This window comes from Ictalurus punctatus, chromosome 6 (genome assembly GCF_001660625.3).
Source record: "Ictalurus punctatus breed USDA103 chromosome 6, Coco_2.0, whole genome shotgun sequence".
In the NCBI taxonomy this organism is placed as follows: domain Eukaryota; kingdom Metazoa; phylum Chordata; class Actinopteri; order Siluriformes; family Ictaluridae; genus Ictalurus; species Ictalurus punctatus.
The window spans coordinates 7796047-7812276 of NC_030421.2; the positions used below are offsets into that span (position 1 = coordinate 7796047).

Here is a 16230-nt window from a genome sequence, read left to right on the forward strand (position 1 = left end):
TTTTTAACAAAAGATCAAAAGGTTAAAACAATAAAACATTTTCACAGCCATCTTTGCTCATATTTACCAAGGGTGCCAATATTAGTGTAGGGCACTGTATTGTCTTCATCCTTATACTTTTCTGGGTGGGGTCACAGTGACGACAATCTGAGAAGATCATTCCAGATTTCTCTATTCCTGGTCACAGATTCAAGAGGGTCCTGGGTCCAATCTATCAAGGAAAGTAAACTCAGCAACCCTGTTGAGAAACCTCATTTTCCCCATCTGTACTTGCGACCTTATTATTTCGGTCAATACCATAAAAAAGAAAGCTTCATCTGCAAACTGACCAGACAGACCGGTATAGTCATTAACACCGCTATTGCTGACCCGAATCCTCATGAATAAGACTCCAAGGTACTTAAATTCCTCTATCGAGGTAAGGTCTCCCTCCTCACCTGAAGGAAACATCCTTTCCAAGAGATAACCATGGCCTTGGAGGTGCTTATTTTATACTCCAAGGATCTCCCACATTGTAAGGTATCTCTACCCATCTTAGAGAGTAAGCCCAGCAGCCCTGTATAGAAACCTAATTTCTTTTACTTGCAACTTTATTCTACCACAGTTTGTGACCATATGTGGTGATAGGGACATAGATTGACTAGTAAACAGAATATTTAATCTGCAACCTGACCAGACAGCTCAGTACAGTGACTGGAACACTGTTACCACTGACCCAAGTCCTCTTGAACAAGATCCCAAAGTACTTAAACTCCTCTTTAAGGGGCAAGGACTCTCTCCTAAACTGGAGGAGGCATCCAACCCCTTTTCAAGCGAGATCCATAGCCTTGGACCTGTAGGTGCAGATTTACTAGTCCAAGGTCTCCCATGTTGTCAAGCATCTCTACCCAACACAGAGCGCAAGCCCAGCAACTCTGTGGAGGAATTGAAATCTCTTCCACCTGTAGTCTTTGTCATTACCACAGACTGTGATCTCAAGTGAGTACAGGGATGTACACCGACCAGTAAAAAGAGAGCTCTGTCTGCAAAGCCTGGGACAGTAACAAACACTGTGCAAATCCTCTGACCCCACTCCTCATCAATAAGATTCCAAGATACTTAAACTTTTCTACCAGGGGCAAGGTCTCCTTCCTCACCCGGAGGAAGCATCCCACCCGTTTCCAAGAGTTTACCATAGCCTTGGATGTGCTGATTTCGTCCCAGTCAATTCACACGCTGACGTGAAACCAAGAGAACAACATCTGCAAATAACAGGGATACAGTATTACCTCACTCCTTATAGTCACCGAACAGCTTGCATTTCCCTCTGGACATCAATAACACCACATTCGTGAATGAACATCTCGGATTATTGATGTATAATGACATAACGCATCAGCGTTTTTCTGCTCAGGTTTGGAACATGTTACAAAACACTGATTTCCAAGAACACATCTGCTTCCATCAACGAGGGACACTTGCGTCTTCATCCAGGTTGACAGGTACAGTTCCCCTCAGCTGCCTCCCTTCTCAACTTTTCTTTTAAATGACTTTATAAATAATATGTAATAGGTACAGGGGTGGATAAATCAGTAGCCCAAGTGCCTGGGGGACAAGCAGATTTCGTGCCCAGGCTATTCTTCTGTTTTTAGTCATAGTTGCCCTGTGGACATACGAGTGTAAAAAACGTGAGAAAGAAGAAAAATCTTACTCCTTATTGATCTTGGCTTTTGGTAGAATGTTTTAACTAGTCAAATTAATTAGCATGCATAGATGATAGACAATCTTTTAAGGATCAGAACCATATACGTGTGTGGAAAACGATGAAATTGAGTAAAATAAAGTGTGGCGGAGGCCGTCATATAACGTTATTAGTCAATTCACAGTTAAACATAGAGAAAAATAAAGACGCCAGAACAGTCCATACGGGAGTCTGCGGATTTTTTTGTGACTGTTGTGGCCAAAAATGCACGAGTTTGCTTTTTTTTTTTTAAACTTGCTTTTTTGCGGAAATGTCCTTGACTTGGCCATGTTTGTTGGTAAATGAGACCTTTCAGCCGTATTCATGTTCGACACATGATTCGAAGACGGCTTCGGCTGAATGTGCGTTGTGATGACGTGACATGGCGTGTCTTTATCTGCGGAAAATCTGAGGTAATTTCGAAAAAAAAAAAAATCCACGATCCTCTGAATATTGAATAACGTGATTTTACGTTCATTTCTTCGATCTCAAAAATCGTGAAATCCTGGAGGGACTGCTCGACACTAGGCTCGCAAAACTTGAATAACGTTTGTGTGCGGTACGTTCAGAGAATGTAACGTCTAGCAGTCGAATCGTACTTGCTGACTTTTTGTTAAGGATGCAAACATGATGTGCTACATTAGAAATGTTGTTGAAAGTGCATAGTAATACAGTTGTTTGTTAATCCTAGTCCGTATTAATGCACTTAACTAGGTGTCATGACAGGAATAGATAGATCACGTCTAAGAACTCAAAGAACTCAGGAGGGTGTGGGAAGAGGAGGAAGAAATTAAATATTTAGAAAGTACATGGTTTAACTGTAGATTGATGTTTTAGAGATTGCTCTATATGGTCAACATGTTCCTTCCTCTTTCCTCTCCCTCTAAAGAGGAGTCCCAGTACTGTCAGAAAGAGTGCTGGAGGGGTGATTCATTACCCTTCTCTCTCTCTCTCTCTCTCTCTCGCAGCATTCTCTCCCTCATGCTAATTACTCGAACTAGCTGACCTTCCACATATCCTACTTTCCCGGCTCAGGTTATCGCGTATTATGCTCCAGAGACGTTTGAGACATGGAGGCAATTTATTTCTGCCCCGTTCTCCAGCACCTACATTGCACTCCTCCAGTGGGCAAAACATACGGGAGGTCCGCAAAAGGATGAAGGTGCATGTACCCGACTGTGTGTGTGTGTGTGTGTGTGTGTGTGTGTGTGTGTGTGTGTGGATATTAAGGATTAAACTAATGGCTACTCTGCACATTGCTGCTCTGACTTAGCAGTGAGAAAGGTGAAATTCTCCACTTTAAAGTGATGGATGAGCTAAAAATGAAATGTACACACACATTAGCCCTTGCGTCTTCACTGCACTGAAGCTACAGTACAAGGCTAACATTGCTAATAAATTAAGAACCCTTATTATCTAAAGTTTAGCAACCCATCATTTGTAGGCTGTTAAATTCGACTAAACACTTTGATGCCGATTTTATTCACCAAAAAAAAAAAAAAAAGGAATGAGAACAAGTTGGTGGAACAGAGTGACGAAACCTCAGAGATAAAAGAGATTAAAGCCATATTAAGCACATTTTCACATGGAGCTGTCAGTGTGTCGTAACATCACCATGCATCAACGCCTATAAAAACACATGCGCTTTATATTTAGCTATGAAAAGAACCGCCACTGCAATATTTCCACACCGATCCAGGGATAATAAAATTCTCTTTTCTAAAAATACTAAATCATATTAACATTACAGGTGCACTGCTCAAGCACAAGCTCCACCTAAAGCCATAGATCACTTTCCCCCACAGCCAAGAGGTCTATAAATCACCACGGACAGAATGAGACCAATAACCGCTCACCTGCACCACCACGGCGCAGCTTTTTATAGGAGGAGAGAAAAGCGTACTGTATGTCAGAAAATGCCCTTTACTGAAATTTTGCAGCGAGACACAGCACCTAAACTGCAAAGACAAACAGGCCACTTTGGATCATCACTCAAGTTTCTGTTCAGGAAACAAATGAGACATGATGAGGCTTTCTGTCCCACTCAACAACACACACATCCTATCCCGATTCAAAGACACGCCCATCTCTCCATCTGTCCCACAAAGACACGCCCATCTGTCCCACATAAAGACACGCCCATCTCTCCATCTGTCCCACATAAAGACACACCCATCTGTCCCACATAAAGACACGCCCATCTGTCCCACATAAAGACACACTCATCTCTGCAACTGTCCCACATAAAGACACACTCATCTCTGCAACTGTCCCACATAAAGACACACTCATCTCTGCAACTGTCCCACATAAAGACACACCCATCTCTGCATCTGTCCCACATAAAGACACGCCCATCTCTCCATCTGTCCCACATAAAGACACGCCCATCTGTCCTACATAAAGACACGCCCATCTGTCCCACATAAAGACACACCCATCTGTCCCACATAAAGACACGCCCATCTCTCCATCTGTCCCACATAAAGACACGCCCATCTCTCCATCTGTCCTACATAAAGACATGCCCATCTGTCCTACATAAAGACACGCCCATCTGTCCCACATAAAGACACACCCATCTGTCCCACATAAAGACACGCCCATCTCTGCATCTGTCCCACATAAAGACACACTCATCTCTGCAACTGTCCCACATAAAGACACGCCCATCTCTGCATCTGTCCCACATAAAGACACGCCCATCTCTCCATCTGTCCCACATAAAGACACGCCCATCTCTCCATCTGTCCCACATAAAGACACACCCATCTGTCCCACATAAAGACACACCCATCTCTGCATCTGTCCCACATAAAGACACGCCCATCTCTCCATCTGTCCCACATAAAGACACACCCATCTCTGCATCTGTCCCACATAAAGACACGCCCATCTCTCCATCTGTCCCACATAAAGACGCATCCATCGCTCCACCTGTCCCATTCAAAGACACGCCCATCTCTTCCTCTGTCCCACATAAAGACACGCCCATCTCTCCCACTCTCCCATTCAAACACATGCACATCTCTGCATCTGTCCCACTCATAGACAAATCTGTCTCAAAGAAAGACACACCCATATGTCCTGCAAAAAGCACACCCATCTTTCCCAATCTATGACGCTCCAATGAACAGCACAATCACAATCAAATCCCTCTGTCAAATCTGTCTTTCCACTCAATGACACATCCATATTTGCCACTCAAAACCATGCCCATCTGTGTCACTCAATGACTTGCCTAAAGATAAACCTGTCTGTCCCACTCAAATACATTCACTTCGGTTTCATTCAAAAAATATAAATAAATTTTAAAAATCTCCATTCAGAGGTACGTACATCTGTCCCACTCAATGACACACCCATACAATATGCCCCATCTACTGCCAAATAAAACGCAAAAAAAAAATAAAAAATTGGCCATTACTAAAATATCTTTAAAGACCCTTTGCTTGAATCTTGTTTTCTGTCCGATGCCTTTGTTTTTTTTTTGTTTTTTTTTTAAACCCATCTGCAATTTTTTTTTACTTAATGCAAATTCTTATATGGCAAACTTGGATAATAAAATGAATTCAAAATTCAACTGACATCACAGTATTTGGCTATAATAGTGCAATTTTTTTATTTTTCACGCTGCTCTGGCTGGAATTTGTACTAGTTTCTGACCTTTGACCCTGCAGGAATCTGACAAGCCGTGTCTTACTCTACTCTGAGGTTGTTTGCCGAGTTCTGAATGTGCAAAGATTAAACTGAGGAATGAGTTCAAATCAATACACGACCTGCTGTTATAGGACAGCTGTGAAATTGACACGGTGTTTTGAGCAGCCATGAGTAAAGGATGAGGGAGGGGACAGAGTCAGACATGCGTGCTCAAGCTCAGATTAGCGCTCTTCCTCCTCAAAGAAACATACAGATTATCAGATTCTGAAAAAGACTGAGCCTAGTACCTCCAGGGTTGGGGGTTCGAATCCCACTTTCACCCTGTGTGTGTGTGTGTGTGTGTGTGTGTGTGTGTGTATGTGGATTTTGCATGTTCTCCCCGTGCTTCGGGGGTTTCCTCCAGGGTCTCCGGTTTCCTCCGCCAGCCCAAATACACATACATTGTAGGCGGATTAGCATTTCCAAATTGTCCATTGTGTGTATAACTTTGTGTAGGTGTATGAGCCGTTACTGCAACAATAATGTATTAGAATAAGAGCGTTAATATAAAGTGTCAAATTTGCTGTTAAACACTTTTTGACCAATCAGAATCGTGAATTCGACTGCACTGCTGTAAAAGTTATGCATCCATTACTTTCAAAATCATTCTCTATGTTCTAGGGATAAAAGTTTATTTTAAGTAGCAATTACTCAGTCATGCTAACTAGCTGCTCATTTATTTTGACCTGCTAGAAAATAGGTACTAGTAATTAGCACACTAACGGGATTTCTTGAGGGTTTTTCCAATCATTTTTAAGCAACAATCACTACACTAGAATTTTGCTAGCAAGTTAGAAAAACAAATATTTTGATTTTATTTTCGAAATATTGCACGCAAATCCCCAAGTAAATCATCAGTTGTCAGCTACACACACTCTCCCTTCCCTTGCAGAACTTTTAGGGTATGAAGGGAATCCGACAAGGTCGTGTTAAATGGTATTGGAAGACGGGGCATGACTGTGTGTGTTTGGCTGGCACTAATTTGAGATCATTTTAGTTTGCCACTTCAAACCTCCACAGACCTTCGTCTGTTGCATTTTTTTCAAATTCACCTAAAATCTCGTGTTTTCATCCAAATATTTACACCATGCCACCTGAAAGCAATGCGATGCTCATAGCTAGCTTTACAACAGGACCATTCATTTATAGCCTGGTGTGGCAGGTGAGTGTTGATGAGCAGCACAACGGTGGGTTTATTTCAAGGCTCACTATGCCACAAATCCAACGTTTAGCTCGCTTTAGTGCATCCAATAAAACCTGGCACTGTGTTTCACCGGCGTCGTATAAATCAGGCAGCGTATGAACATAACTTGGCCCGGGTTGCCTTGCCAAAAGCCGTAGAGCTGCAGCCAAACCCTCCATCGGCTTATTTACACACCGGACACCCGATACACCTCTGTGGCACCATCGCACACCAGCGGCCTCCCACGGAACAGAATTAATCAGCGATGCAGCTCGTAAATCTCTGATTAACAGGCATTAGCGGATCCTGGCTCTGTCGTACGGCTGATACAAAACCACAGACGGCACGTTGGAGAAATCCGAGACGTCTGTTGTCATGAGAGAAATAATAAACGACACGTTTCAGGCGATCGATCATCCCGAGGTGTAGAACTGTGAAACGCTTTGATGATGAGTGAAGGATGTCCTTTAAAAACACACAAAATGGGGTTGAGCGTTCGGACTACTGCGGATTCATCCAAAACTTCACGACCGTTAAGAAATTCCCCCTATAGTTCAACAATAATTTTTTTTTTTTAAATTGTACGTTTGTGTGAGCACTTTCAAGATAAAAAATACGTCTCACTAAGCAGCTGACGCAAATATATCAGTTCTAACAGTTCAGCTTTGTGCCGTCATGGTCTGTTCACTAGCTTAAAGATACCTGCTATTGAGTATTACGTCATAATTCTTACAGGACAGCACACTCAGCAAGAAGACCATCAGTGGAAACGGATACATTAAACTTAAATAATTATGAACGAAATGAAAACGTTAAAAAGGACGACATACAGTCGAGTCCATAGGTCCATATGTAATTTTGCCCCTGTAAACCATTACAACGGATTTGAAATGAAGCAATCAAGATGTGATTGAAATGGAAAACTTTCATCTTTAATTCAAGGGGTGTAACAAAAATACTGCATTAACCGTTTAGGAATTACACCCGTTTCTTTTTCAGCCTCCTTCACTTGCGTCGACGCCTCGCTTACGGGCAGCGTATCGAGGGTTATAACGACCAAATGCAAATTCAATGCTTAGAATCAACTCCAAACCTGTTATCTCCGTAATTTATCATGAAATAACAAGGAAACAGGTCACACCTGGCCATGAGACTTCCTAGCAGTTGATTGTCCAATTACTTTTGAGCCAGTGGGGGAGGGGAGGGGGGTCTCTGAAAAAATGGCTGTAATTGCTAAAATTTAATGCAATATTTTTGTTAAACACCTGGAGTTGCCAATATTAATGGAGGCCACTGTATTTACAAATACGTACAGAACGCAAAAATGCATAAAAAAAATTGCTATATGCAAATTGTTGTTGTATAAGAGGAATAAAACTCTGCAAGTGGCGCTTGAAGAAAGGAAAATAATCAGTTGGCCCAACACAAAGAACAGTTACTGTAACCGCCCAGAAGATGATTATTTTCCTTGATTTATTATTCCGCTCATACCTCAAAAATTTCTAGCAGACGCTAGAAGCTTTATCAGTTTATAGTTAAAATTGAAATTTTATGAAATGGCGAACAAAACAATTTCCTATTATCATGTATATCATAACACCTATAAACACCACCCCCCCATATCTAGTTCATTAATAAGGAAAAAAAAATAATAATAACAGCTTGTCTTGTTACTGAGAAACCACTGACACTGGAGACTCCTTCCATTAGTGCTAAACAAACATCTCCTCACAGAAAACCTTACGTCAACATCAACAATTATGTTTTTTGTAGACGGTCTGGCATGGAAGTCTCTGCGAATGAGCCATTACTATAGAAACGGTAACGTATTAAAACAAGCTCTTTAATATAATCCTGGGATTTGCCTTGCAGTCGAAACAAATAACCAACACCTTCTGACCAACCAGATTCATGAATTTAAAAGCATGGTGGTGTAGTAATAAAACATTTCCCTCTTAATTACTTATGTCGCTTAAAATCAATACATTTCAAAGAAATATATTTCAGTTAAAAACAGTAAATGGTATCCACTTATATTACACTTTAACCTTAGCAGCTCTACAAAGCACTTTACACTGTTTCTCATTTCACCCATTCACACACACTCACCAAGGTGCTAGCCTGCCATTGAGAGCAACTTAGGGTTCAGCGTCTTGCCCATGGACACTTCGGCATGTGGAGCATGTGGGCGGAGAATTGAACCGCCAACCCTGTGATTAGTGGAAAACCCGCTCTACCACCTGAACCACAGCCGGCCCAGATAGTCAGGCTGTCTGATCGATCTATAAAGCAACTGACTAAATTTTCACTAGATTTTCCAACAATTCTCTGCCATTATGTTCTCCAAATAGAAGGTGGAGGTCTGGATCTCAGTTTCTCAGAGGGTTAAGGACTTGTGCACTGACCTGAAGACTGTAAGACTGAAATCCCAACACAACCCAAGTAACACTCTTAATCATCAACTACTTAGCCTTTGGAGTCTGCCTCAGTTGTACGATGCTTTGGATCAAAAAATGGGTGTGGAAAGAATAAAAATGCAAAATTCACTTAGTGAATGAAGTTAAAGAGGTAACAAGGGTAAAAGCGAAACGATACGGCGTTTCATTTTTAAGTTATACATTAAGATATATATTAAACATCGCACAAGGATGCACAAGATTTTTTAATTCGCTTTGTTGTGTAACGTTTCATGGTAGACTAATGCTGAATCATTTGTTCACCCCGGTTTCATTCAAAGTGCAAGTCATTCAGAGGAGTCATTTTGTTCAAGAACCACGTTCTACGACTCTCCTTCATTCACTGAGCCCCAAGAATTACTTTTGAGACTTGGTGAGTGTTGGGGGTGTTTACTTTCTCTCACTTCCCCACCCAAGGACAGTGTGTTTGGTCATATTGGCATCATGGGTCCAAAGTCAAATGATTCAGTGCATGGTTCATTCATTCATCTTCAGGAAGCACTTTACATCCTGGTCAGGGTGGCGGGGGATCCGGAGCCTATCCTGGGACTACTCCTTGGATGGGACGCCTGTCTGTTACATGGCACCGTGCAACCGTTCACACGCAACATTCACCAACATCTACATGCGATTTAGAGTCACCAACGCACTTACAACGAATACACCTCTGACAGGAATCCAGAGAAACAGGAAGCACATGTGTAGACATTAACGCGAGCTCAGGATCGAACCCCAGAGGTGGAAATGCTACCAGGATGTCGAAGATACAGTCCCCTCCGAAACTATTAGAACAACAAGGCCGAGACATTTCAGTGAGATCAAAAGGTGTATACGAGACGAGAGTTCTGTTTTTATTTCCTGCTATTTACATGTAGACGTGTTAAACATAAAAACATAGCACATTTGGTATCCGACCACCAAATTTGTAGGCGAGCAAAAATATTGGAACGCGTGACCGACAGGTGTTTCTCGTTACCCCGGTGTGTCCTGTTAGATTGATTATTTAAACAATAAGTAGCTCTGAATATCTACTCTTGGTTTTAACCTTCAGTTTCACCTGGAAAGACCGCCTTTGTTGTTAAAGAGGATAAACCAAGATGAAGATCAGAGAGCTGTCGATATCTTCAGTGGCCTTGCCATTCCAATAGTTTCCCAGGGGAAGGTACTATTCGGAAAAACACCTTGAAGAATTGTATTATAGTACCCATTTTATGCATTAATATGATCGAAGGTCAAACGCAAACAACTGCACAACTAAAGTCATTCCTGACACGTCTTACAGAAAGAAAAAAAAAAAAAAAAAGACGAATTATTTTGCATTTGAAACATAATATGGGTCTGTTCGTAATTCCAACATTTTCCACACGACTTTCGGAAGTGGCAGGTGGAAAATCACTCATTTAGCTCCCACACTGGGGAAAGAAAATTCATTTCAGACCTTGACTCAAGCAGCGAGAGACACTGCTGCGCGAATGGATTTCCCGGAGAGAACGAAGAGCCTCAGAGTTCTGCTTTGATGTATCGCATAAGGACGCAAATAATAAAATTACCCTGTTCTTCCTTCTGCATAATAAACAAGCTGGTTTCAGACCTCTGTCAGCCATGTAGGAAATGTTGAGCTCACCTCTGAGGTTTCAAAACTGAAACGTCGGGAGTGTGTTTTCACATCAGCAGTAGGCAGCAAGGAGTGTGTTAAACGCAGCGTCGATGAGGAGGAGAGTCAAGGTCATTGTGAAGGTCAGTGACTCTGAGGAAGCATGTTTAGTTGAATAAAAGATACATTGCTGGCTAAATATATTTGAAGTCCAGTTATTACAATTTTTCTAAAAAAATAAAATAAAATAAAAAAAGAAACAAAGAGGCATTCACACAAAAACCAATAAAAAAAACAAACAAGTTACACTTGTGATGCACCAGCATGCAGTCATAAAGCTATAATTTGTGTACTTGTCAATTCTCTGCATTTAAATGTGTTTTCAGAAATTTCAGTACTTTTTAAGTTTAATATAAAATGCTGATTGATGTTCCTGTTTTTCCTCTGCACTGACTAGACAATAACACAAGTGCTGACTCTACAAGTGGTTCTTTAAAGAGGAATCAAATTCCAAACAAAAGTGCTGTGAAAGATATCCAACCTCTCACTCAACTCACACACACACACACACACACACACACACACACACACACACACACACACACACCTTTCTCAGACTCACTCAATTTTCTCCATGCTGTTGTTGCCCAATCCAGTAAAACAACTGGAAAATATAAAAACATCACCAAGCGAGAGAAAAACACCCAAACAATTGCACACAATTTAAGAAAACAAAGATAAAAAAGATTTATGAAGCATGTTGTTTCCAAATGGGATACCGTGGGCTTGGCCATTCAGCGTGTATCGAATTTATGTGTCCCTTTATTCACTGATGTCCCATAACACTCGATTCCACTACCATATAAAAATCCAGTTCAATAAAGCGTGGTATTTTACTTCTCCTTGTGGGAAAAGGTAAGTGGAGCAGCGGTAGCCTCAATGTGTCAGTGTGCAAATGCAACCTTTATAACCTTTATATAGACAAACACATTTTCATTTTAATATCTGGTTCACTTGCTCAAGCTTTCGGAGGGATTTTGATTTAGGCTATGACATTTGGGTTCTCGTCATCATGCTCAGAGTTTGCAGCTTAGTGACTGTCGCTATAATTCGTGCATTTGTGCGAGTCAACATTTCCATGGATCAATCACTGATCACCACTGTTCCCGACAACTAATCCATCCATCCATCCATTTTCTATACCGCTTATCCTACAGGGTCGCAGGAAACCTGGAGCCTATCCCAGGGAGCATGGGGCACAAGGCGGGGTACACCCTGCCAAACAATTACTCTCTGATCACCATTCTTTGGTATTGAATAATCACTGATCACTACTGTTTTCAATGACTGATCATTGTTGAAACCATTGTTCTCAACAATTAATCACTGGTGACCATTGTTTCCAGTGACTAATCACTGATCACCATTGTACCCCCTGGCTATCTACCAATTTCCATTGTTCCTAATGACTGATCACAGGTCACTATTGTTCTCAAAAATTAAATCACCGACCCCATTGTTCCCCACGACTGACCACCGACCCTCACTGTTCCAATGACTGATCACCGACCCCATCGTTCCCCACGACTGATCACCGACCCTCACTGTTCCCCACGACTGATCACCGACCCTCACTGTTCCCCACGACTGATCACCGACCCTCACTGTTCCCCACGACTGATCACCGACCCTCACTGTTCCCCACGACTGATCACCGACCCTCACTGTTCCCCACGACTGATCACCGACCCTCACCGTTCCCCACGACTGATCACCGACCCTCACTGTTCCCAATGACTGGTCAATAGAAAGAATGGTGACCAGTGATTAATCACTCATCACCACTGTTTGTCCCACCAGCATGTTTCTGTTCTTCATCTGAAAATCATTTATTGGCAATATTTACAGTAATAAAATTACATTAACAGATTCCCCTTCATACCTATTTCCAGATACCTCACTACCACTGCCTCGTTCAGTCTGCGTCCTAGAGATTATATTTTGCGGTGCCATGACCAAAGACGCCTTCTTTTTATAAACCAGATCCCATGATCTAATACCTTGTACTTTGGTATAACTCATTTCTATTCTGAGTGTTTGCAGAAAATCTTCATGTTCCAACACGTTCCTATGCCACTGAATAAATACGCAGATTAGTCTAGGGTGTCATATGGGGACTTCTAGGGACCTTATCGAGCAAGCATTAGCTACTTTCTCCTGGAAGAAGAAAAAAACCCAGCTATGATCATGCGCTCCTCCTGAAACGACCTCCTTCTCCAGAAACTTTGTGTAATCCAGGTTCAACCGAAAACTCCACGTTTAAGTGAAGTTCCTCTGTGAATGTACAGCTACACTCCTGCAGAATGACACTCCATGCCCTTCCATCATGTGCATTACACCGTGCATGTGCACTCTGAATGATATGGGGTGCCTTTTAGTCTGTAAGAGGATGCAATGATGAGGGAAGAACCGTGAATTCCCAGCGCACGCGCTTCCCGGAAACCAAACCCAGCACAGGTGAGACACCTTTTTTAAGAGATGAGACTCTAATATTAAAACACTGAGCTGTCTGTATTATTAGTACTACCGCAAGTGCACGAGGGGCAGAGGATTTTGTTTGTTTGTTTTTGTTAAACTTGTTTTGATCATAAATATCCACACAGTATACCTGTGCATCATCCTGTGCACCTTTTACAACTCGCGCGCCAAACAGCTCATCCATCAGCGCGTGCATTATTGGACATGCCACAATAAAACTACTAAAACCGGGAATAAAACTCAAAAACATATTTAAATAATAATAATAAAGTTAGAACATCTACTGACCTTGTAGGAATAGGTGCTGATTTTCCAGTAGTAAAGTTCAGCGTTGTGTTCCTGCAGCAGGTCGAACCGACGGCACGCGGAAGCTTTTCTCAGCGATGTGTGACACATACGCACTCACGCACTCACGCTCTCGCGCTCTCTCTCTCTCTCTCTCTCGCCCGCGCCTTGAAGCGGCAGCGCGCCGCGTGCATGCGCCTGGCTTTCTGGTGTACGTTAGCGTGACTGACAATGCTAGTCAACGTTTTCTTTTCTTCTTCTTAATTTGTATATTTTGAGATGAAGTTTAAATTGTATTCCTTTATTGTGCTAATGTTTAGGATTTCTTACAGCCGGGTGATACTGTACTGTAATATCAATATCGTGATAAATTACCTCACGATACACATGTATGAGATATCGCTGCCATCATCAGCACCCCCCCATTCGTCTGAAGTAAACACTGCCCAGAGCCAATCCTGCTGGAAAAAAATTAAATAAAAATAAATAAAAAAAACCCAAAAGAAGGGTGCCAATCCATCACAGGGCACACTCACATATACACTACCATGCATGTCTTTGGACTGGGGGAAGAAACCGGAGTACCCAGAGGAAACCCCCGCAGCACAGGGAGAACATGCAAACTCCGCACACACAGGGCCACAGTGGGAATCGAACCCCCAACCCTGGAGGCGTGAGACGAATGTGCTAACCACTAAGCCACCGTGCACCCCATCAAAGGCCAAGAATGGTAATGGTTAGATGATGGTTTGAAATCGTATTTGTAATGGAAACCATTAGAATCTCTGTGATGTTTGATGTATGATCTCTATTGTTTTTGTTTTATCCCCCCCAGTAGGGTGGGAACAAATCGGGAACGATCGGATGCCACTCCATCACCAGAGACGCGCTTTCACACACTTATTCACATCTAGGGGAAATTCAGCAGATCCAGTCCATTTACCGGAAACGAGAGAACCCAGAAGAAACCCACAAGGAGAACCAGATATTCCACACAGACAGTAACTCGAGCTCCGCATCCGAGCAGGAAGCTGCGAGACCGCAAAATACATTCGTAGGTGTAATGAACAGGAACAAGGTAGATTATTTACTCTATCGTACTGGTTTCACTCAAAATCTTTTTGGAGAAGAAACTAGAAGTAGATACAAAAAGAACAAACTGTCCACTGAATGTAGCTAGATATTAGTCTTTAAGTGTGTGTGTGTGTGTGTGTGTGTAATATTTTGTCCCATATCATTCTTATTATGCCATCAATGAGACCTCAAGATATAATGTATTAGCCGCTCATATGTAATATCACAACCAGCAGTCACTGATTATTATTAATGCACACACATCATCATCACTGTTTTGTTTATATGATCCAAGAAATCATGACCATGAGAAACCAGTACAAATCCAACACGTCAGTCTGTATGCACCAATCCCATTACAGGCAACGATTAATGTGTGTTTTATTTGGTTCAAACTGATAAAGGGGACTGAGTTCATGTGCCGTTGTTTGCACTTATTCAAGTTGCTTCCAACTAAAAATTGCTATCTCATCAAACCAGACTGGTGTGTGATGCTGCAGTGAGCTTCTTCCTTGGTAGGTGTACGGCCTCCTAATTGCATGCTGCAGTCGTGGTCATCCACTAAAGCTCTATTTTAGAGTTTAAACACAGGCTTTCAAGGACGCAGGCTGAACTCCACCCTCACTCAACACGTCCTATAGCGAATGGCAGCCAAATCTTCCTCCAGAACATCTCAACTCTGGTCCTGTAGTGGTGTATCCCCACTCTGATTAGTATCCATTCCAACAAGCAACAGCTGCGGATAAAACACAAACAAACCTCTTCTTTGGGACAGTACACTAGCTACAGGCGAGTGCAAAAATTTGTATCCCCCTCGACTGCTTATTATTAACCTTATCCAACTGTAAAATAACACTCAGCAAATTAGTAATAAGACAGATAGGGCTCACTGGTTCAGTTTGTTTCTGGAAATATCTACTAGACTGTCTTATAATGCTAACTGGTTTAAAAAACCCAGTTAAAATGTAGTTAAGCTAGTAGTATCGCTACTTATAGATACTCCCGAACACTGTGAAGGAGTTTTTAGGTTGTCAAATCAGCCTCGAGAATGCAATGCTGTCTATTAACGAACATTTTCCTTACTATTTATCTACAGAACACAGAATCAGGTTACAGATAAAATGTGGGTGTAACCCTGGCAGTACCTCAGATAAAACCATATAATCACTTGGAAATTACAACCATCAGGTCTTGTTAGAAACAATTCTATCTTTGCGAACATTTGTGCCATTTCCTAAAACGGCTGACCTACTAGTATGAACACTGGCTAAATATGAAAATTAATGTAGAGGACAGAGCCTTAATCATGTTAATATTGTCAATACTTTAGACTTTGACATATAAGTGAGCAGTACTGGGGAAGCTACTTTCCATAACAAAGCTCTTAAACTGCTCATAGTAAGACGCAGTTAACATGACGTAACTATAAAGCAACCGTTATCAAAAAAGAAAAGCAAAAAGGTACCAAACTGGGCTCACTCCACTAATATTTGTTCAGTTAATTTCTGGATATATCTATCTAGAGTGCGCTACCGCTCTGTGTGTTCTTTTTTTTTTTTTTTTTTTTTTAAAGTAGCTAGTTACTGGAAAAGCTGTTTTAGTTTGAGAATAGCTAAGCTATTTGCATGTTACTGAAAGCTTGTAGAGTCACTAGTTGTAGCTAGCTACTTCCCAGCACTGC

At 41.7% G+C, this 16230-nt stretch overlaps 1 protein-coding gene across 3 annotated transcripts in view; it reads right to left on the reverse strand.

Annotated features, from left to right (window-relative positions):
• The window catches only part of znf385b (zinc finger protein 385B), a 210200-nt gene that overhangs the window by 187987 nt on the left and 5983 nt on the right, over nt 1-16230 (reverse strand). The window contains exons 1-2 of one of the 3 annotated variants that reach the window (XM_047156209.2): nt 13479-13600; nt 10683-10805 (exon numbers count right to left, since the gene is read on the reverse strand). The exons of 1 other annotated variant lie outside the window; for it this stretch is intronic. The gene's annotated coding sequence lies outside the window, so the exon portion shown is untranslated. Of the gene's footprint in view, nt 1-10682; nt 10806-13478; nt 13601-16230 lie in introns of those variants that run through there. One more of the 3 variants, XM_047156207.2, reaches the window with a different exon arrangement.